Raw genomic sequence first — 21,776 nt, 5'->3', positions numbered from 1 at the left:
CCCACTGCCTGTTTCAGTGGGATTGTCTAGGTAACAAGCAAGGGCTCAAACACAAGGTACCCATCCTCAGAGAGAGCAAGAACAGCAGGATGACAGGCGGCTGCTCCTGCTGACCTTCAGAGATGCATTAAATATGAAAGTTGCTCACAACAGGATTACTTGCTTGGTCTATTCAGTGCATTAGGCGAGGTTTTGCCTAGTTAAGGGAAGTGTGCCTGTACCATCAGGGATTAATGCAATAAAAAATTCAGACCGCGATACAGGAGTACAGAAGTGACAGACACAGTACTATTTGGAGAGAAGATCACAAATATTAAAGCAAAAAGGCATCTTAAGGCAGCTGTGATTCTATCAGCTGAAATTATCTTTGTTACACTAGAGCTAGCCTTATGAGATATGTAAAACAGTGCAATTCGCATATCATGCATAGCTGTCAGAGGGCAGGAGGAGGAAACTGAAGTTAACATTGAATTTTACCTCCAAAGATTTAATTTTGCTTTGGCAGAGGCACATAATTCGGAGAGACTGTATTAAGTTGCCATTGAGATAAGCCTGCCCTTTTAAAAGGGCTATTTTTGCTGACTAAGATCACCTCTTTACTGAAGTTCAGTGTTAGCATTTACAAGGGACTGTTTCTGCAGTAGCAGGAAAAAATGTTTAACAATCCTATTTGAGGATGAACTTAGTAAGCCAAAAAAAAAAAAAAAAAAAAACAAAAAAAAAAACAATCCCATGAAAATGGAAGGCGTTTAGAGGCTAAAGTCAAGTGTTCCATAAGCCAGGAGCCGAAAGCCAGCCAGCTGACAGCATCATGCCATTTACTGCACAATACATTTAAGGTAAGTAGAGCTGACAATTTTTAGATAGTTATCATACATTTTTAAAGGGGCACAATATCAGTCTCTCCCTCTCTTCTCTATACATAGAATTTCCAGAATACCCTTTACATGAAACATTTCTTAAGCTAGATTTCTACGCCTGGACTGTTCTCTGAGCATCATTACACACACTTTGCCTGTTCTCAAACAGGCTTTTTCTTAGTGATACAACTGAAACAGAAGAACTGGCCAGTGAACTTCCAGGTTTAATCTCAAAGTATCTGTATACAGTCAGCTGTATACAGATATACCAATGCACACAGTCACCTCTGTGTACACCATCAGCTGTCTTGCATTCCATGGCAGTGCTCGAGTTTGGAGAGTTAAACATCTGGAAAAAACACAATCAGAAGTACTCTGAGGTCACTGAAGTATTCCACGGAATAGGTTTTGTAAATATGATATAGGGGCAGATGAGAGACCTCCATCTGCATTGGCCTTTGACAGCAGCAGATGCTGAGGCAAGCAGAGAGTAGGAGTTCATTCACATTCCTGCACATTGTGGTCAGGAGACCACAGAGCTTCCCAAAAGAGGCCAGGTATTTGTGTCTAATAACACAATGAATTTTTCCTTGTATTAAGTGCTCCTGGAACATACCTTTGAACCTGCTGTACAAGATCACAGCTAAACTAAAACCCACTGGCCTATGACACATCTTTACTCAGCCATTGCTGCTACAAGCTTCTCAAAACTAACTGATCCAGTGTGGTGGATGTATTTCCTCCTTATGAACAGCGCTATTGGCAACTTTATTCTTCTTTTCTTCTTCAGTATATTAAATGAGGAATAAATCCTTGAGCTTTAGAGGTAACCCATGTCCAACTCTTGTGATATACAATAAAATTTAAGCTTTCTGGTAGAAGAATACGCTAAGTGACAGTACAGCCTACAAAGGACAAACCTGTGCCAGGGCCTCACCACCCTCACAGGGAAGAACTTCTTCCTTATGTCCAATCTAAATCTTCCCTCTTTCAGCTTAAAGCTGTTCCACCTTGGCCTAACCCTACATGCCCTTGTAAAAAGTCCCTCTCCAGATTTAGGCCCTCTTTAGGTACTGGAAAGAGTCAAAACTGAAGTAACAGATGACAACCCCTAATTTTTAGGAAACAAGATAAGTCAGAATTTAATTATGTTGGCCAGTTTTGGTTTTTCTTCTCCATATCATAATTGTAGATGGTTATGATGTGCTAATGCATTTTATTTTGATGCACATTCCTTATCTGCTCATGAACAATCCTGTCTGTCTGAAACAGTTGTGGCTATTTAGCATCCAGTAACCAGGAAATGGTCCTGCCCTTGTTTAGAGAGGGACTGTCCAGATAGCACATCCAGCCAAATAGAAATAGTGACCACTAAAAAGTAAAAAGAACAAAAATAGAAACCCCACTCCCCCAGTCTATGACAGTATCATCCTCTGAACAAGAACCAGGCCAACAGCATCTTTACAGACACTTTCTTGGGCATCAGTTCTGGTTGAGATTCTCAGAAGGGGTGATGAGTAAGTCTGAACAATGTTTAGCAAAGTGGGAACTTAGGCTACCACGCTACCGTAAGAATACCCCAGGACAGACATGCAACTACAGTCAAAGTATCTGGAGTGCCAGCAACCACACGAGACTCCCAGAATTCAAGGGAATTTAATGCAAAGAACCCCAATATTTTGTTTTAAACTTACTGGTTTCTGTGGTGCATTTGTGACAATTCAAACTTTCCCCTACAGACTACAAAATCCGTTAGTTTTAAAACTAAGAGGACTGAGAGAATCTTTGTTTTAAGTATAGAAGCTGGAGCCTCAAGAAACACACTGAATGTCATTCATGCAACTCGCACTAGAATTTGTGAGAGCTGCCAACAGTGAAATAATTAATCCTGTGTACATAAGTTTTTAAAAGAACTAGATGGGCAAGGCACCAATTCAGTAAAAGTTAAATCCAGCTGATTTCACTACAACATTTCATCACACACTTAAACAGTTTGGTGAATTGGATCTCAAATTATATGTAGCAACCACTTAAAACGAATTGAAACAATCACAAACCAACATTTTCATCACCTAAGTAATAAATCAATTACTACCCTGAAATCTCCAAAGCATGCTTTGCTCAGAAACAATGCCTAAGGCCATGCCTTTGACAGTGTTAATCCATGCCTCAAGATAGCAGAAAAAGAAGGTTCAATACTGTGCTTCGTTCTTAACTGGTCTGTCTGGGTTTTCAAGAACAGCTTTTTCAGGGTTTTTGGAGACCCTATACTTCAGAAACTTTATTACCTACTGAAGACAAGCAAGGCAACATAAGACAAGAGCCTAGGTCATTGTTACCTCATCATCCTCTCTGGAGTGTTTGGGAAATACTGCTTACAGTGGAATACTAATGCAGGATTTGATGATGCTAAGTACACTGGTCCACTCTCTAGACACAACTTATCTAGGGAAAAAAAATGGTGAGGCATATTCTCATGCATCTTTGCCTTATCTCTTCGAAGGAAACTCTGCTACCAGTTCATTACATCAATCACAGCTTCAGCTGAAGCCCATTGCCCAAAGTGAAGGCCAGTGGCAAAGGTTCATATGCAACACTGGTGATTTAATCCACAGAGAAACCCTGAAGTGCTCACATTCCCCAAGCATTGACACCAACAAAATCCCTCCCTGCCCTAACTAAAAATAAAACCAAAGCAGGTGACAAGTAGTTACTTTTCTTTAGATTAAAATCTTATCCGAGGACAAACATAAGGCTCTCACTGGTTCTCTCCAGTTGAGATTTGATGGCCAGCATCTGCTTAGTGGTAAAGCTACCTATGATACCCAGAGCTGTCTAGTCCAGCACCATACATCACAGTATCATACAATGCAGTATCATACATCACATCCAGCTGATGGCTGAGGTCTCCTTTGATTTCAGATGCCCTTATGCAAATTTCAACAACGTAAAGTGTCCAATTCTTTTAAAGTCACATCTTTTTGCACCTCCCCTGTTAACATCAGGGTGGTGCTATCTGTGACAGCCAACACTTCAGCAACATGAAATGCACATAAACAATTTCAGGCACAGACTCCTCTGTAATTAGTCAACTTCTGTCTTGTTAGAGGTGTAGCATCACTGGGGTTTAGGGTTTCATTATGCAAGTACTGCCACAGTCATAGCAAAGGTGAACTAAATCCTGTTTTACAAAGTATTTAAGACAGCAAGATGATTTTCAGCTCTGGCACAGCTGTGTCACAGTCTCAGAGCTGGATGTTAGGCTACTTTCCTATGTTTCTTCTTGTGACTGCTATGCTGGTAGAGGGAGGAGGGCAGCAGACATCCAAAGCACAAAGCAGAGGTGTTTACTTTAAAAAGCAGCTTATTTAATGCTCATTTCATTCCTATGTGAGTACATAAAGGTCTGCCTGCCCAAAGCAAACAGAGCTGAGAACAGCACTGGCAGAAAACAGCACTCAAGTTTCACCCTGGGCCTTGCTTGGTACAGGGATAATCAATACACACCCACTTGAAAAGGATCTCTTCAAGCAGCTGGTTACACTGGAAATTAAAATTCCTTGCTTTTATTTTTTAATTAAAAAGTAAAAAAAAAAAAAAAAAAAAAAGAAGAGGGAGGACTTGGTAATGTGTTTGACACAGCCTGCCTGGCTGGCTCTGAAAGCCACATTCATCTCCTCATTTATTTTCATGCTCCGGTATTTCAGAAGGTCGCTCAGTCTGAGCCTTGTCAACTGCTCAGGAGTTGAGTTGTTCCAGTTACTATATCCAACCAGTGAGCGCCTCTGCCAACATTCTTGGTTAATACTTCTCTCAGAGGCATGCTGAGAAAAAGAAGTTACAACCAACAGGAGGAGAAGAGGTTTAGTATCGACAAAAGAGATGCAATATAGAATCTCTCTGTTCCTTTCCAATGTTGGGTATTATTTGCATTTCCAGGCATAAAAATTCATTTTATTCATTCACTCTCTGTTATAAAAACCCCAAACAAATCCTTGATAAGAAAGACACAGCTGGAAAAAGCTATTCAACTTCTGAGAAATAATGACTATCTTCAGTTTTTGGAGATGCCAGTGAGCAACTTCTTTTTTCCTGCTTAAACACCAGCTCCCCCCTTATACAGCAATAATTATGGCAAAGAAAGCGAAAAAACCACAACCACTATTCTTCATAGTAGTATCTGTACAAATTAGTCCATCTGCAACACTCCATTAGTCAAGGATCTGCAGAAAAGTATTAAAATAAAACCTTTTTATTAGCCTAAGCTAGAAATTGTCAAAGCTTTTAAAACTAAGACTTAACGCTTTAGGGTTTGGAAAGAAGCGTTTCCTCCTGTGCCCTTCATAAAAGGAACAGGAAAGGAAATAATTGTTACTTACACTTCTGACGCTTGTTATAGCTTAAAAGCCTTGCAAAGTTTTCAGAACAGAGACAACATCCTGCAAATTTCTTTCCTTTCACCTGCATCCCTGTTCCCACAGGAATCATCTCCTGCTACACCCGTGCACAGGACCAAGAGCACCAGAGCTCCGCGTTCAGCTCCTCTCGGTGCCACACTAAAGCATAAACTACTCAGGAAACATGCCACTGAGATCCTGCATTACTGAAAATCCCGGGAGTGCTTTTAAGGCTGTGGTTTCTCTCTCACACACACTAAACCTCGCCTGAACTACCTAGGATTATGATCTCAATAAGAACCAGCCATCTCACACATACCATCACCAGACGGGTAAGGCACCTGATAGAGGGTCCGGAAAAGAAGCGTTTTGAATTAGAATCTGCTACTGTTTACGCACGTTTTTCCCAATGGCAACATTCAATTGCAGACAGTCAGAAAACAATGAGGAGGAGTAGGGCAGCTCTCTCCCATCACCCTTAGTCACTTGGTCACACCATACATCCAAAGTTTAACGATGCACGGCTACGAAACCTTTCCTTCGCTAAGTTGCCAGTTAAGACACGCAAATTGCTTTCAGACAGGGCATGATGGGGAAAAACAAGAAATACAAGGGGCACAGAAGAAAAATAACCCTTCGCACAGCTCAATACTGTGAAACTACGCCTCGCACGCAGCGGGGAAGCAGTTAGTTACTAACTAGTAGCTCTTCTCCTCTCCGGTACCAACCGCGCTCCGCGGCGGCAGAGCTGCGGGAAGCAGGTCCCAGCCCGCAGCCCCAAGCCAGGAGAGCAGCGGGCGCGAACCAACGCAGCGACAAGGAGCAGCCGCCGTCCCGATCGCTGCAACCGGCGACAAGAGGTGGAAATCATTAAAAGCCCATTAGCGAGCAATAACACCACAACTGAACCGTTCCTATCGCGGGCTGGCGAACGCGCTCAGCGACCTCTCCCCAAGGGCTGAAAAAGACTGAGAGAAGCGCAGGAGGAAGGTCGGAGCCCATCACCTCACACCAGCGGCTTCAGTCGCCGCCAGCTCCCGGGAGACGAGTACCGAAGCAGAGGTAAAACAAAAGCGAAGATCCCCTCAGTTCGAGCGCCGAGGCTCAGAGCAGGACGAGAGGAGCCTGCACTCACCGGGTCCAAGGAGCAGTCCTCTCCTGAATAGAGCGAGGAGCGGGAACAAGCCCAGCTGAAGACCAGCAGCAGGTAGGGCTCTGAACCCCGATCAAAGCGAGCTCCGCCGCAGCCAGCCCCGAACTCATGCGCACTGCGCCCCGCCACCACCCACGGTGGGCGGTTAAAGCGACAGACGCCGCGCCGGGGTGGTTCAGCTCTATGAGGGGAGCGGCGGCTCGTCATGGCTCCGCCTCGCCCGGGCGGGACGGTGGCGGTTGTCCCGGGCTCTGGGAAGAGCGTGAGGCCGGTGCTCCTTCGTCTGAGGTTACGTGCGGCGCGATCTGCTGTAAGGGAGTTTGCCCTACTGCCACAGAACCCCGCGGTGCGCGGTTTAAACGCGTGTCCTCCCCCAGCAGTGTGCGCCGGGTGGCGGCCGTGGGTCTCCACAGCACCCTGTGAGGGCGGGAAGGGCGGGGAGCCATGGCGGCCCGCGGTGGGTGAGGAGGAAGGTGGTACCTCTGGCTTCCTCTGAGAACCCTGAGGTAAAACACTTCCCGAGCCGGTGGCAGGGATAGCCCCGATCATGAGGGATAAATTATGTTGGATCTGTGGAGGTTGTCCTGTCACTAAGCTACTGGGAAATGTTGAGGGTAAAATAGGTGAAAAGTGGCGGTCATAACCCCGTCTTCTGCCTCAGCCTTCACCCTCAATAAAAAAAGGTTTACGTGCCTTGTTAATCTGTGCTACCCATGTATTTAACAGCTCAATAACAAATATTGCCTAGATGTACTTTTATTTATTGCAAATATATCATCATACTCACTGTTATTTATCAAGTAATCATGTCCCCTCCTTCCTTCATTGTGCAAGGCTATGGCAGCCATCAAATTAACCATTTGACTTATAAACACTAGAAATTCCAAGCCTCTCAGAAATTATTATTTCTCATCTGCGCTGTAGTGGCAGAAATACGCCTAGAGCAGGAAATACCTTAAGTGAGACCTCACTTGGAGTATTGTGTGCAGTTCTGGTGTCCTCAACATAAAAAGGACATGGAACTGTTGGAACAAGTCCAGAGGAGGGCCACGAGGATGATCAGGGGACTGGAGCACCTCCCGTATGGAGACAGGCTGAGAAAGTTGGGGCTGTTCAGCCTGGAGAAGAGAAGGCTGCGTGGAGACCTCATAGCAGCCTTCCAGTATCTGAAGAGGGGCTATAACGGTGCTGGGGAGGGACTCTTCATCAGGAACTGTAGTGATAGGACAAGGGGTGATGGGTTCAAACTGAAACAGGGGAAGTTCAGGTTAGATATAAGGAAGAAGTTCTTTACTGTGAGGGTGGTGAAGCACTGGAATGGATTGCCCAAAGAAGTGGTAAATGTTCCATCCCTGACGGTGTTCAAGGCCAGGTTGGACAGAGCCTTGGGTGACATGGTTTAGTGTGAGGTGTCCCTGCCCATGGCAGGGGTTTTGGAACTGGATGATCTTAAAGTCCTTTCCAACCCAAGCCATTCTGTGATTCGATGATTCTATGAAGATGGAGATGTTTCCAAAAGATGTGACCCTACCCAAAATAAATGATGTAACAGAAGCAGGAAGGGGGAGCTGTACAACATAGGTCAGCAAGATGAGATGGTTAGATCATTCCCAGTTTGCAGATTTCTTGAACATCCTTCAGAGCTGCAGGAGTGGTGTCCAGGAGGAGAGCAAATGGTTGAGATCCTAGAGATTTACCTGAGGTGATTTTTGGTTATTTTAAAGCTGGTCTCTAATCTAAGCTGTTTGGTCATTTTACAGTCAAGACAGGGTAAATCCACCAGCTTAAGAGAGGTTGGATGAATAACATTGTGAGGAAACATGTCTTCAGTCGTTGTAGAGTGGTGAAGCCTGAACAGAGCCCCATGTGTCTTTATTGACTGGAGGCCTAGTTTATAACTTGCTAATGTTAGGCTCGATGAATCCTACCTCTATTTTGTATTCTTGGCTCTGCCAACAACTTGGTAGAGGATCATATGACTGTCCCATGTAACATCTATTACACAACAGTGCAGGAGAGGAAAGTGCCTTGTTTCATCAAGGAGCAAAGTAGGAGTGGTATCTACTACATATACTTAAAGGCAAGCATGTACTGATTTCCACTGTGGGAATATCAGGCTGGAGTGCTTTGAGATTCATCAGTGTGGGATGCTGGATAACTTCAATGTATTACTCTTACAGCATTATATGTATACTAACTCACCCTGCCTGACCTAAAGCAGTCCTTGCTAAGTAGGACATCACCTTGAGGAAGATCTTACAGTTCCAGGGCTTTGTCAGCTCCACAGTGTTATTTTCTTTATTTCTTGATTGACTTTCAGCACCTTGTAATATCGGGTCTAGTCTTACATTAAAAATGTGCTCTGTTGACATTTTTTTACCCCAGGTGTGCCTGAAAGAGTTTTTGTGTCCTCTTGATCATCATTTGTATGTTTTTTTTTCTCCTTTCCTTGTTCTTCAACATTACCCACTGCTCACCCCAGCACTGACTTTATTCTGGGAGAGCAACTGTGTGTTGACACATTCTGTCCTGAAGGTGGGGAAATTCGCGGTGCACGATTCCAAGTACACAGCCCATTACTGTGTATTACAGAGAACTTCCCTCCTCTGCGCCGTGAAAACTTGTTCTACCAGTTTAAAAATGTCAGGTATGCATCTCCTTCCTCTAACATTAATCATTAATTAACATGTGATACTGACATTTCTGGTTGCTACTTAATAAAGCAAAACAGTATTTTATGTGCATTTCTAACTCCTCCTATCATAATCTAGCATTGATGTCACAACTGTTAGTGTCAGTAGAGTCCTACCTATGAGAAGCTCATTCTACAGCCCTTCTGGAAGTGCTGCCTAGACTAGAGCCACTAGAACGAGCCCATGTTTGCAAAGCTCTTGGCAATCTGAACCTTTTTTCTTGTGTTACAGGCCAAAATGCAAGTTTCTTCTCAGAGAATGCACTTACTACTGCAAATAGGTGAGACTAGACTCACTGAGCTAAGTAGCATGGTCAGAGAGGATTTTATTCATATGTTTTGGACTTTATTCACGAATACTTTTTATTTTGGATTTTTTTTTCCCCTCTGCATGTGGCATGGATTTGATGAGCAATTGATAGAACTGAGCAGTCAGAAAGAAAATGCAGAATGATGGAAAGGGATCTGTTAGTTATTTGAATTTCAATAGGCCCAGAAAGCTCCACAGTTAAAAGTCAGAGCCCCCTTGTGGGAGGCAGTGTATATGCACAAAGCTGTATACACCAAGATATATACTTGTATACACCAAGCTGTGTGGTGAGGCTGGAGGGAAGAGATGCCATTCAGGAGGACGTTGACAAGCTCAAGAGGTGGGCCAGTGCAAACATCATGAAGTTCAACAAGGCCAAGTGCAAGGTCTTACACCTAGGTCAGGGCAACCCCAAGCACAAGTATAGGCTGGGAGGAGAATGGATTGAGAGCAGCCTGAGGAGAAGGACTCAGGGGTATTGGGTGATGAGAAGCTCAACATGAGCTGGGAGTGTGAGATTGGAGCCCAGAAACTAACTGTATCCTGGGCTGTGTCAAAAAGAACATGGCCAGCAGGTTGAGGGAGGGGATTTTGCCGTCTGCTCCACTCTCGTGAGACTCCATCTGCAGTCTGGTGTCCAGCTCTGGAGACAACAATGTAAGAAGGATGTGGAGTGAATCCAGAGGAGGCCACAAGGATGCTCAGAGAGCTGGAGCACCTCTGCTATGAGGAGAGGCTGAGAGAGTTGGGCTTGTTCAGCCTGGAGAAGAGAAAGCTCCGGGGAGACCTTAGATCAGCTTCCAGTACCTAAAAGAGGGCTGTCAAGAAAGCTGGAGAGGAGCTTTTTACAAAGGTCTGTAGTGACAGGACAAGGAGGAGTGGCTTTAAACTGACAGAGGGGAGATTCAGATTAGATATCAGAAAGAAGTTCTGTACTGTGAGGGTGCTGAGGCGCTGGCACAGGTTCCCAGAGAAGCTGTGGCTGCCTCATCCCTGGCAGTGTTCAAGGCCAAGTTGGACACAGGGGCTTGGAGCAACCTGCTCTAGTGGAAGGTGTCCCTGCCCATGGCAGGGGGTTGGAACTGGATAAGCTTTAAGGTCCCTTCCAACCCAAATCAGTCTGTGATTCTGCGATCCTGTGGTATAAAGAGAAAAAAAAAAACAACTCAAAACAACCAAAAGCCCAAAAGCAACTTTTTTAGCAAGCTGGTAGTTTACATTTTGTACATAAGGCAACAGATAGACAAAATAGGGAATATGTGTTAATTGAGATATGAGATAGTCATGAACGAAACTGGGTTTAGCCAATGTAAAAGTTGAGTTACGTTTCTGGTCATTAGAGTTGACTTCCTGTTGTGATCAACATGGTATTGTGATGTGTTATTTGTATAAGAGTGGCCACTGGAAACCTCAAGACAAGACCATGGCTTATGCAAAGTATTGTACAAATACCAGGTAGCATACAGCCACTGTTATTCTTGTTTACAATCAGTAATCCCACATAAAATATGCTTCATGACTCATTCATACAACTTTTCCTCATGATTGACCATGTCCTTTGTTTTTGGCAAGGCACTTCCAGCAAGAGAAGATGAAAAGCTTTGGTGTCACAGCTTTTCAGTGCCTAGCTGTCAGAATGAACTTCCAAACAGTGAGATAAAGTAATCAAAACATTGGGATTCTTCCATGACTCAGCAGAAGGCTGACATCCCAGCCCAGATGTCTCTGCTGCCTCTCTCATGCCAGCTCAATGGCTTTTGTAGTGCTGTCAGTCAGGTTTGTGTAGTGAACTAGATTAAAAGAAAGAAGGCTACACCTGGAATACTATGTGCAGTTTTGGTCCCTGCTATACGAAAAACCACATGTAAATGGGATGAAGAGGGTCCAGAGAAGGGCCACAAAGATGATTCAAGGTCTGGAAAGCTGTGTAAGGTAAAGTTGAGAGAACTCTAAGCTCCTTGCAGCAGCTTAGAGGGCTGCTGCAAGGATGGCAGAGGTTCTGTCTTCACAAGGAGCCACATGGAGACAGCAAGAGGCAATGGGTATGAGTTTTACTGAGAGAAGTTTCATCTTGATTTAAGAAAGACCTTTTTTAACAGTGAGAACAATCACTCACTGGAACAACCTCCCCAGGGACATGGTGGAGTCCCCATTGCTGAAGGTTTTCAAGATGTGACTGGAAAGGCTGCTGGATAATCGCATTTAGGCTCGCTCCCTTTGCCATGAAAAGCTCGACCAGATGATCTTTTGAGGACCCTTTCCAGCCTGGGCTGCTCTATGATTCTACGGACATTTTTGAAAGGAGCTTGTATCTCTTTTTTTGCCAGCTATTTCTGCTTTTGGTTTAGAGTGTCGTGGGACAAACCCAAACTCTAGGTTAAGGAAGATAGATAGCAACCTCTGAACCAGATCCACTGCCATAAGGACAGGAATATGTCTGAGCTGCAGAGAGCAAGTTCCATTCCTCCCCTGGGTGAAGAGGGTACATGTGTGGAAAGTGAGAGATGAGCTTGAGCAGTCTGATGGTTCAGAGACAACTGAGCGTCCTGGATTGACACTTCCTAGACAAGCACTTGAGATATCACCACTTGCTGTAAAAAATGGCCAAGATAAGATCTGTGAAGAGCAGACAGTCAGCATTTATCTCCAGGAACAGCTTTAGCATTTAGTCCTGTTTGTGATTAAACCAGAAGAGTACCTGTTTTCCAGGCTATGTTCTAAACTAATTGAGAAATAGCCCTGAATCTGCTGTAGCTGGCTGTTCTGTACAAAACCAGAGCTGGAGCATCAAGAGTTGCAGTTATTAACATCTGCAGCCAGTTTTCCTTTTGTCTTCTGGATACCCCGATTCCCCCCTGCTCCCTTCTCTCTTCAGTACCTTATCTCCTTCCTGCATTGCTGAGACCATCTCACTGTTTCCAAGCCATTCCTTCTGCTTCTTCCACCATCACCTCCACCCCATCAGTGCTTCTTGACCTACTCTCTATCCCCAAAACTCTCCATGTTGCCTTGATGGCTTCCTATTGCACTCTCTCTCCACATCAAGCCATGTCCCTCTTCCTTGCTGCTGGCTCCAGAGCCTGATCTCCTGGGCATATTAGTGAGCTGTCTATTAAGTTGGACCTAATTTCTCTTATCTCCTTACTTCTGATGTTAGTGTACCGCACTGGTGAAACAAGATTTTCAGGTGTGAGGAAAAATCTGCAGAGGAAGAAGTAGTTACCTAATGAGTTGTGCTGACTGCAGGATTTGTCTGCAGTTCAGCTGCGGGGAGAGGAAGAGGAGCTAGGCTGTACTTTTGGCATTCAGTATCTTAGTTTCACTTAAATTCTTAGTTTGCCTTTTAAATCCTTCCTTGGATCTAATCCTTCATCTTTTCTTTCAGCAGATCCTACTCTTAGAGTAAGAGAGAGGAGTGGGATGACCTTATGCTGTTTTTGCAGTATCTGGTTGAAAGTGGCCCAATTTTTGCAGGCTCCTGTAGCATTAATACAATACAGAAATATTCCAGATAGCTGTTCCTTGGCTTCTACTATTTAAAACGTATATTTTCTGACATGTAGTAGTAGTTTGTTCTCTCATGCATCCCAATGAGTGTTATATTCCAGTGTCAGTGAGTTTGGAATGAAAGCAACTTATTTTCCTGTGAGGAGTGGAGACATGTATCACTGAATTGAATTAAATATTACCTTAATAATTATATATAATATTTAATATTTAATATAATAAATATTATTTCCAAAGGGGAGGAGTGTGAGTAGAAAATATAGAAAGTTCTAAGAAAGCATAAAATATATGTACTCAGAAATAAACTTATCTTTTTTAAAGTGTTATGGCTTTTTAGGTTTTGGGTCTTTTTCTTCTTTTTCTTCTTTTCCTTTTCCTTCTTCTTCTTTTCCTTTTTCTTCTTTTTCTTTCTTTTCTTTTCTTGTTTTAATTTCTATTTTGTAAGTTAATTCTTCTAATGGTCTCCTGTTGGCCCATGATATGAGTCTGGATGATCTTAATTCCAGTTCCCAAGGACAGGGTGTCCTGTCATACAGTGAGCTATATTTTGCATTTGAGCTATATTTTCTGTTTCAGCAGAACTGAATGGTTTATAGAGAAGAGCATGGGGAGATTCCCTGTATATCATGTTTGAGGGAAGGAATTGCTGCTGGCATCCAGGATGTTCTGTAACTGTTGTAGAAGGGGATTCTGATTGATAGGGCTGTGGGCTCTGTCCAGGATCAACTTCAGGTCAGTGGAACAAAAACTGATAATTTCATTAGGAGCTGAATACTAGATCAGGAAAGGTGTTTAGCAGACTGTAGGTGGACTTTAGACATTTAAATTTCATCTGCAATCTCTGTTTACCAGCCATCTAATCCTGCATCTGCCTTATCTCTGTAGGTGCCTCTTAGTTTCACCTGAAAGTTCATCAGTCGCATGTGCTGTATGAGGTGAAGAGAATCTCAGCACAAACACAACCTCGTTCAACATAGTAACTTACCCATTTCCCATCCTCAGTGTCACTCAGGCTCAACCTGTCTGCAACGTGTTTGGGGAGACTCAGTGATATTTAGTTACAAACTGGGTTTCTGTGTACTGGACCTTCACAGAAACTGGGCTGGTTTATAGCCTTCATGGTTCAGAAAGCGAAAGCAAAGATAAAAGCTTCTAATCAGGGTGTCACAAATGAAAGGAAGAAAGAGGAATGAAAATCCTCACCTCTAAACCTACACAAATCATGTATTTTACATTGCCACTGATGGATAAAAGAATTCCCCATTGTGGCAATCCACTAATCCCAAGGACAAGGCCATTAGAGGATAATCCTAAATTGCAACCAGCATTGTTTATCCTAATGTGGGAGGATACAATTACAGAACAAGGCCTGGAAACCACAGCCTTTGTTCTGCCTTATTGCTTAATTGTCTAATGAAGTATGCACTTCATTTAAGTGAGTGCTTTGTAACTTTGTACTTGTACCAGGCTGGCAGTGGCAGTAAAGAGCTGGCTTTTCTATAGAATAATTTGTTCTCTTGGTGCAAGAAGGTGTCATTAAAGACTTCCTGCTCCCATAGTAAATAAGGTGAGAGATGTCTCCATAAAAGGGAAATCTAACCCTTAAAAGTGAGGAATGAAAGCACATTTGTTGCTGTTTCTTTCCCCCGCCTTTCCTCTCTTTTCCTCTTTATGCTGTGCAAAGACACATGGAAGTAGTGTGACAGTTAGTACTAGATCTTGCACTAACACTTCAGTTTCTAAGGTTAGGACACTGCTATCATGCCTCTAAAAGTGGAACAGGGGAGGCATTCCCTACTTAAAAACCAAGGGTATATCAAAAAAGGCTTGTATCAAGATGAGAACAATATTCAAGCCCTTAAATAAGTGCAAAGTCACTATGTAGAAGTGTAGAATAACATTTTAAAAGTTAATTTTCAAATCTTCTGTGGGTTTCAAGAGGAAAACAATGGCCCTGTTCTACTCCTGCAAATATTCCTATGCTTAGGGCAGTGTGTCAGGCTCCAGTTCCCAGGGAGTTCCCTGGAGAAAGTCAAGTGCTCAGAGACATCAGTTCCCTATCAGGCAGCTCCTACCTCCCCATATTTTGGGTGTTTTGATCTTTTGAAGCATTTATTTCTCTTTATAACTACAGAAGGAACTTAGACAATTAGCTCTGGGCTTGGATATCATTTTTGGCTGGGGACCCATCCCCTGGATATCAGGGGATTTGCAGTGAGAGAATATGACCCTGGGAACAGAAGAAAATCATTTGAATGCTGGAGGCCTTTTTGAGTTCCAGCCATGCAGGGGCTCTTGCAAATGCTAAATAACAAAGTAACATTGCCAGTCTTCAATAATGAGTTTTGCTTGAATAGCTGCAGAAGTGTTTTATGAATAACATCAGTACAAACAGAACAGGTGAGATCACCTGTGCACTAATCCCTTCCTCTCTTGCCAGCCCTGCCTCTTGGGAGGTAATGCCAGTTGATTTTTCTGGTTCTTACAAGGAAGGGCACTGCTTCTCTGAAGCTTCATTGCTTCACATTGCTAGAGGAAGACAGTGACGAGAGAGGTGATTTGCAGTCAGTTCACTTATAGCTTTCCATGCAAACTCTGCTGTAGGTGCAGTTCTTGAAGTCCATGGAGTGCAAATGATAGGAAGGAAACCATCAACAACCAGTATGGTACAGGGCACCTGCATGTGCATGGTAGATAGATACAAATATATATAGTTAATGCATTGTTCTTGGCCCAAAAGAAGTGACAAATGAATGACTTATAACAGATATTTAAAGGCTTTACGGGAAGTAAAAGGACTTTAAAATGAAGTAAAGTGCAAACCTTTTGTTGTTAGGACACTTTGTAACTTGTTTTCATGAAACTACCCTTTTCAACATCATTTAACAAATCATTACAGGCCTTTCAATAAATTATAGTCATTAACCTTGCCTAGGGTAACAAAGGGCAGGATTTCAGTTCAGGCAGTAAAGAGCCTGTCCTCTAGGCCTGTGTTCAAGACCACAAGAGTGTCAGGGCCATCATCAATTCAAGGACCAACAGGAACAAAACTGGCCTACAGCCATCTATTGTATCTTTACAATGCAGACGAGTTCTGCTTGGCTGGTGTACACTTCTCAGGCTGGTTTTGTCTGTGCTCACCTCAAGCTTCCTCCTCGATTTGTTCTTGCACTTGGAAGAGCTAAAGCATGGGAAGACCCTGGTTCCTTTGCCTTTAAGGACATACCTGCCAGCTCGTCTGTAGGGAGTTTCTTGCAGAAGGACTGACACAAAGGCAAGGACCTGACTCATGGCTGCTGGGGACACCTCCTGGAAGGGCTGTCATGGAATGCCTGCAGGGCAGCTCTGAATCAGCCCTGAGCAGTCTCATTAGCACTGAGCATCCCCTATGTGCTTATGTTCCCAATTATTTTTGTATCCTTTATGCAACCACCTTAACAGTAACTCTCTGTGCACATAATGAATGTTATTTCCTTTTTCATCTATATGGAAATGCTTACATAAACTTTCGTTTAAATCCTTTAAGATGTAAGTTTTTAATTAAGAAAATAAACCCCATAACTTTGCTTGAAACTGATGTTTTGTCCTTTTCCCTAAACCCAACGTTTTAGCTTCTTTGAAGAAAGAGCTTGCAAAACTATTCCTTTAGTGCATTTTTGGCTTAAAATACTGTCTTGCCAGGTCTGTTATTAGAGCTGCTTATCAGTCTGAGGTAACATTTACTTTTTGTTTCCAAGTTTCAGTTGCTTGCTTTTAGTTTTATTACTGGTGGTGCCTCAATTTCTGTGGTTACAGATGGCCATGGTCTGAAATGGCTTCTGTGAGTCAGAGAGAGATCCAGAGTGGCAGAGAGGAAAATGAAACAGAGGGCACAGATCATGTCTGTCTCAGCTTTGCAGGAGCATGATTGTACAACAGGACCAAATGTTGTCCAGTGGAGAAGGCACTGAATCCTGACTGACAGGGGTGGCTCTGGTCTGAGTGGAGCCTTTGGAGTAAAAGCAGTTAGATTACATCTACTCAGTGTGCTGGTGAGAGCTGCGCAGAAGCTGCCAGACACAAAGCTGACATAACCTCTACCCCATTACCATGGGCTGCTGGAGGTTTAGCCTGAGCTGGACCCCACTTGTCACCTTGCACATTTATCTCGTGCTTGTTGACCTACCTGGCTTATTGCATTCCGGAGCTGGTCATTGAATGTTGTTTATGTGAATTCCTCTGCAACTTCAGCACAGCCTGGTATCCTGCCTGTTTTCATGTTTGAAGTTACAGGCTTAGAATCATAAAATCTCAGACTGGTTTGGGTTGAAGGGACCTTAAAACTCATCCAGTTCCAACTCCCTGCCACAGGCAGGGACACTTTCCACTACAGCAGGTTGCTCCAAGCCCCTGTGTCCAACCTGGCCTTGGAACACTGCCAGGGATGGGGCAGCCACAGCTTCTCTTGGCTTCCTTCACTATAGTGGCTTTGAACAATGTAATCGCTCCCCAGTCTTTTGGGAACTGGGGGAGAACGTTAATTCAGGCTGATAATAAGTTAGCCCTGAGATTCTAACTATTATTTATGGTATCATTACAGGTGGTCACACTTCCTTACTTTTCATGAAGCCAGGCATAAAGCTGAAGCTCAGATAAGGAGACACCTGGCATTTGTATTCTTTAATATTTACAATAGACTAATGATTACCATTGCAGATTCTTGCGAAGTATTCACCTGCCCTGGGGGACGGAATGACTCAGCAGGCTACCTGCATTACAGTTGGAATATTGTTCCTGTTGGGTGAGGACTCTTTGTCAACAGTTCATCCTGTGCCTTGGCATCTACAGTCCCTCTGGACTAACACCTTCAGCAGTTTTCTTCTCTACGCAGCCAGCAGTGTGACAAGCATATTAGCTCATCGCCAGGTTGTGAGTAGCACAGTTGATGAGTTTTTATCGTTCACTGCTTTTAGTATGTCACAGAAAACTTTGTAACTTCCTTTACAGATGGGGAAACTGAGTCATGGAGAGAAGAGTTCACCACTTAAGGAGGATGGAAAGGGTGACACTGTGATCCTGGTGGGCTGAACTCTGGCTGGGACACCTTTCCTCTGGATTGCTACCTATTTCTGAAAATCTGAGGCATGAAGGCATGATTGTCACACTCTGCTCTTCTATCTGGCTTGCTGATCCAGGTTCCTGGAACGTCTTTTGGAATCCTTTGTCCTCTCTACCTATCTACACAAACTCATTTGGATTTATAAATAAAACTCCCTAGGGAAGCCAGACCAGCCAGGCTTTCGCAAACTGTGCTCTGCTGAATGGTCCAGGTCCCAGAACACATCTGTATATCTTACAGGTGTATTTCTTAAAGCAGAACAAGGTCTCCTCCTGCTTCCAAAGATCTTCCTAGAGATTGGTACCAAGTCACCCATCTTGACAACTGGATTGCAGCTGGTCCTCCAACATAATCAGTGAGGATGCAAAGACTCTTGGGGCTTCAAGGAAAGACTTTAGATCCACGACTTGCATGACTTCAAGAGCACTTTCTCACACATGCCGTTCAGAGAGCAGCCTCATTAAACCATTCCCTGAGGGATGAGGAGAACAAGGAACTGGCCCATCACATTAACCAGGAATTGCTTCAAGATGTGAGCTGATATTGCCCTCTGCTGACAGTTTGCTACATAGTGCTATCGGTTTAAAATAAAGTATGTTGTGTAGTAAAGCAACAAGGGTTTCTGACGATCTGTAGTAAATCTCCATCAGACAGAGATTTTCGGGGTTTATTGCTTGATTTTTTAGTGTCCTTTCTCAATGTTGTAACTTACATGCTACATATCAACCATCCCACATCAGAGATGAGTCCAGTCTAAGCTGTTGTGCAAGGCACTGAGTGTACGCATAGCGAGAGTCAATTTTCCCCTGGAGAGCCTGTGGTCTACAAAGACAAGACAGATAAAGGACAGTGAAAAAAAGGGAATTATCAGCTCCATTTCACATATAGGCCACTGAGCTACTGAAGGATGTAGCTGAGCCCACAAAAGGCAGCTCTATTGCCCTGCCTGAAAGCTATAGTCAGATGAATTCAAAGCAGAAATAAGCTGCACGTTCTGACTACAACACGAATGGATCACACTGTTGGCACCTTCTTTTCCTTCTTCTTTTTCTTCACAAGGTTAGATAATTCCTTAGCAATTCAGTCCAATGCCTTATTGGGGTAAGCAGGCCAAGAAGAAATGACCTATGATAAGTAGGAGGTTGGACTGCACAGTCACGTTACTTTTCTGCCTCCATCAGTTTGCCCAAGGTCACACTGGCACTGGAGTTTTGTGAGAAAGCTGGGTAGGGAATCCAGGTTTGGTTTTTCCCAGGTTTTTAAACTATTTTCCCTCTGGTTTACATTTCAGAACTAAAAAATGGCTGACAGAATCATATCACAGAATCACAGAATGTTTTGGGTCAGAAGGGTCCTTATCAAAACCCCATCCAACCTGGCCTTGAACAGCACCAGAGATGGCACATCTACAGCTTCTCTGAGCAACCTATGCCAGTGTCTCACCATCCTCATGTCCTTATAGGACTTTATATTCATTATAGGAATTTTATGTGTATATATATATATGAATTCATTATAGGAATGCATTTAAATATTATAGTGATGGATGAGACAGAAAAGTCTAGGACATTTTAGCAGGGCTTTTTTAGCCTATGTGCTACTGAGCTCTTTACCAGGACTTTTGCTGAGGTCAATTTACTGTTTGCATTTTGCTACTTTGGTAACTGTGTGTGCTGAATAAATTGATGTTGCATTGCAACCATCCAGTGCCTCATGAAGATTTCAAGCTGTCCATGGATACATTCCTGGATTATCTGCTCTAAGTAAATGCTCATGAAGAAAAAGACCAAAAGCTTATGGGAATATCCATAGACAGCAAACAAAAAGACTTTATCTTTGACAACTTCCATTTTACCATGCTGAGCACATGGGAAGTACTGTTTTTTCACAGGCTGTGTAAAAGGACAAAAGTCTTCTCTTGCTACCACATAAATGCTATTCCCCTGTTCAAGCATCAGAGGCTTCAGATTTCTGGGATTCAGACCAGTTTCCAAGCCCAGCTGTGGGAGGAAGGCATCAATATCGTAATTCCTCAACTGTAGTGATGTCACTGTATTAAATAGGTTATAGCAAGAATAACAGCAATAGTAAGTAATAATATTGATAATTAGTAATAACCTCAGGCTAATGAATAAGGGGCTGATTATCCTTGCGGGAATATTCTTGCTGGTCCCAATGAAAAAGGGGTAAATATGTCAGTTTTCCAGTCCTCTGTGTGGGCGCTCTGGAGAGCACCTTGGTATTCCTCCTGTGGGGCCTTTTGTCAGAGAACCAAACATTCTCATTACCCTGCTCTTTCATCTGTTAAACCTCTTTAATTTCTTACGGGTTTTGCATTAAAACCTGATGCTTTCCCCCAATCCAGTCATGATACCAGTTAGGTTGCATAGAGAAGGGGTAAATGCTCCATCCCTGGCAGTGTTCAAGGCCAGGTTGGACAGAGCCTTGGGTGACATGGTCTAGCGCGAGGGGTCTCTGCCTATGGCAGGGGGTTGGAACTGAATGATCTTAAGGTCCTTTCCAACTCAAACCATTCTACGATTCCGTGATTCTATGGTATGTGGTATTTTGTAAAGCTTTCTGGATTTGTATGTACTTACATAAGAATCTCAGCATGCACAAAACAAATAACCGCCAAGGAGGGAGAGAAAAAAATCAAATAATTCTGACTTCACACTAAGGACTCAGAAGCAAAAAACCAAGAAAAAGCACAAGAAAAAGTATTTTAACCTGATCTAGTGAGGTTTTGAAAGAGAAGGCAGTCTGATTCAGAAGTCTGTATTTATACAATATCCTAACATTTAGAAGAGAGATTTTTGTTATAGGATTAACTCAGTTAAACAACAGATGATAAAGTTGTAATGGCATGAAGGTTATATTTCATGAAACAGGTACAAGAAAATATCCTTATCTAGACTAAAGACCACATTAGGAGAATGACTTCATGTATTCATTTGCTTTCTCCTTTCCCTCATGTTCTATATACGTTTTAATAATTCTTTATTGTTCCTTTCCAGAAGCATCACTCTGTGTCTACACTGAGAATGATTTGGGGCCAGGAAGTGGAGAAGAGCAGAGCAGGTATATATCACATTATCCTTGATGCTGACAGGGCAAAGCTGACAGGGAAATAATCGCTCATCTTTCCAAAAATGATTTCATCCCCTGTAATTGTTTATAGGAGGACAGGTCTGGAATAAAACCCAAGTGCCACTAACACCTCCTCTGTCATCAGCAACTGAGGCAGCCTGAATGTCAGCATTCTCTTATTGCAGTTGATTTGTCCTTAAAAACTTCTTCAGAAAGCAGCCTATGGTTAGACATGACCCATTACATCAGACCTCCCTGACATACAGCTCTAATGATAGTCTAATGCAGATAGTCTAAGATGTTGCCATCCATCCCTGCCCTGCCTTTCCAGGAGGTGACTTGCCTTCAGCAGGATCAGTGGATGAGATCAATACCTATATCTGTATCAAGTCCAACAGGTGAGCTTGTGTTGCAGTTAAAGTTAGTGTAAAGGGTTAGCTCTGTTTTGATTTAGGCTACAGGAATGTTTCTTATTCTCAGTTAACTTCACAGCATGACAAGTTTTGGTTTCAGCAGGCTTAAAATACTGTCCTACCTAAGGAGGGAAAATGAAAGTCTCTTGTAGCAAGTAGCTATGAACAACAGCCATGAATCCAACCCAGAAATCTGGCTGAGATTTTAGCAGTACAAATTCAACTTGTTATTTCATCATCTGGTTTGGTTTTGATT

General features: G+C 43.1%; 1 protein-coding gene across 12 annotated transcripts in view; it reads right to left on the bottom strand.

The window, feature by feature from the left end:
* The window catches only part of PROSER2 (proline and serine rich 2), a 37,400-nt gene extending 30,860 nt beyond the window's left edge, over positions 1-6,540 (bottom strand). For all 12 annotated transcript variants that reach the window (XM_080615019.1, XM_080615025.1, XM_080615028.1 and 9 more), the window contains exon 1: positions 6,393-6,540. The gene's annotated coding sequence lies outside the window, so the exon portion shown is untranslated. The remainder of the gene's footprint in view (positions 1-6,392) is intronic.
* Between the last annotated feature and the right edge of the window lie 15,236 nt (positions 6,541-21,776).

Source organism: Psittacula echo, assembly GCF_963264785.1.
Source record: "Psittacula echo genome assembly, chromosome: 1".
NCBI classification, from domain to species: Eukaryota; Metazoa; Chordata; class Aves; order Psittaciformes; family Psittacidae; genus Psittacula; species Psittacula echo.
This window is presented reverse-complemented; position numbering and strand designations above follow the sequence as displayed.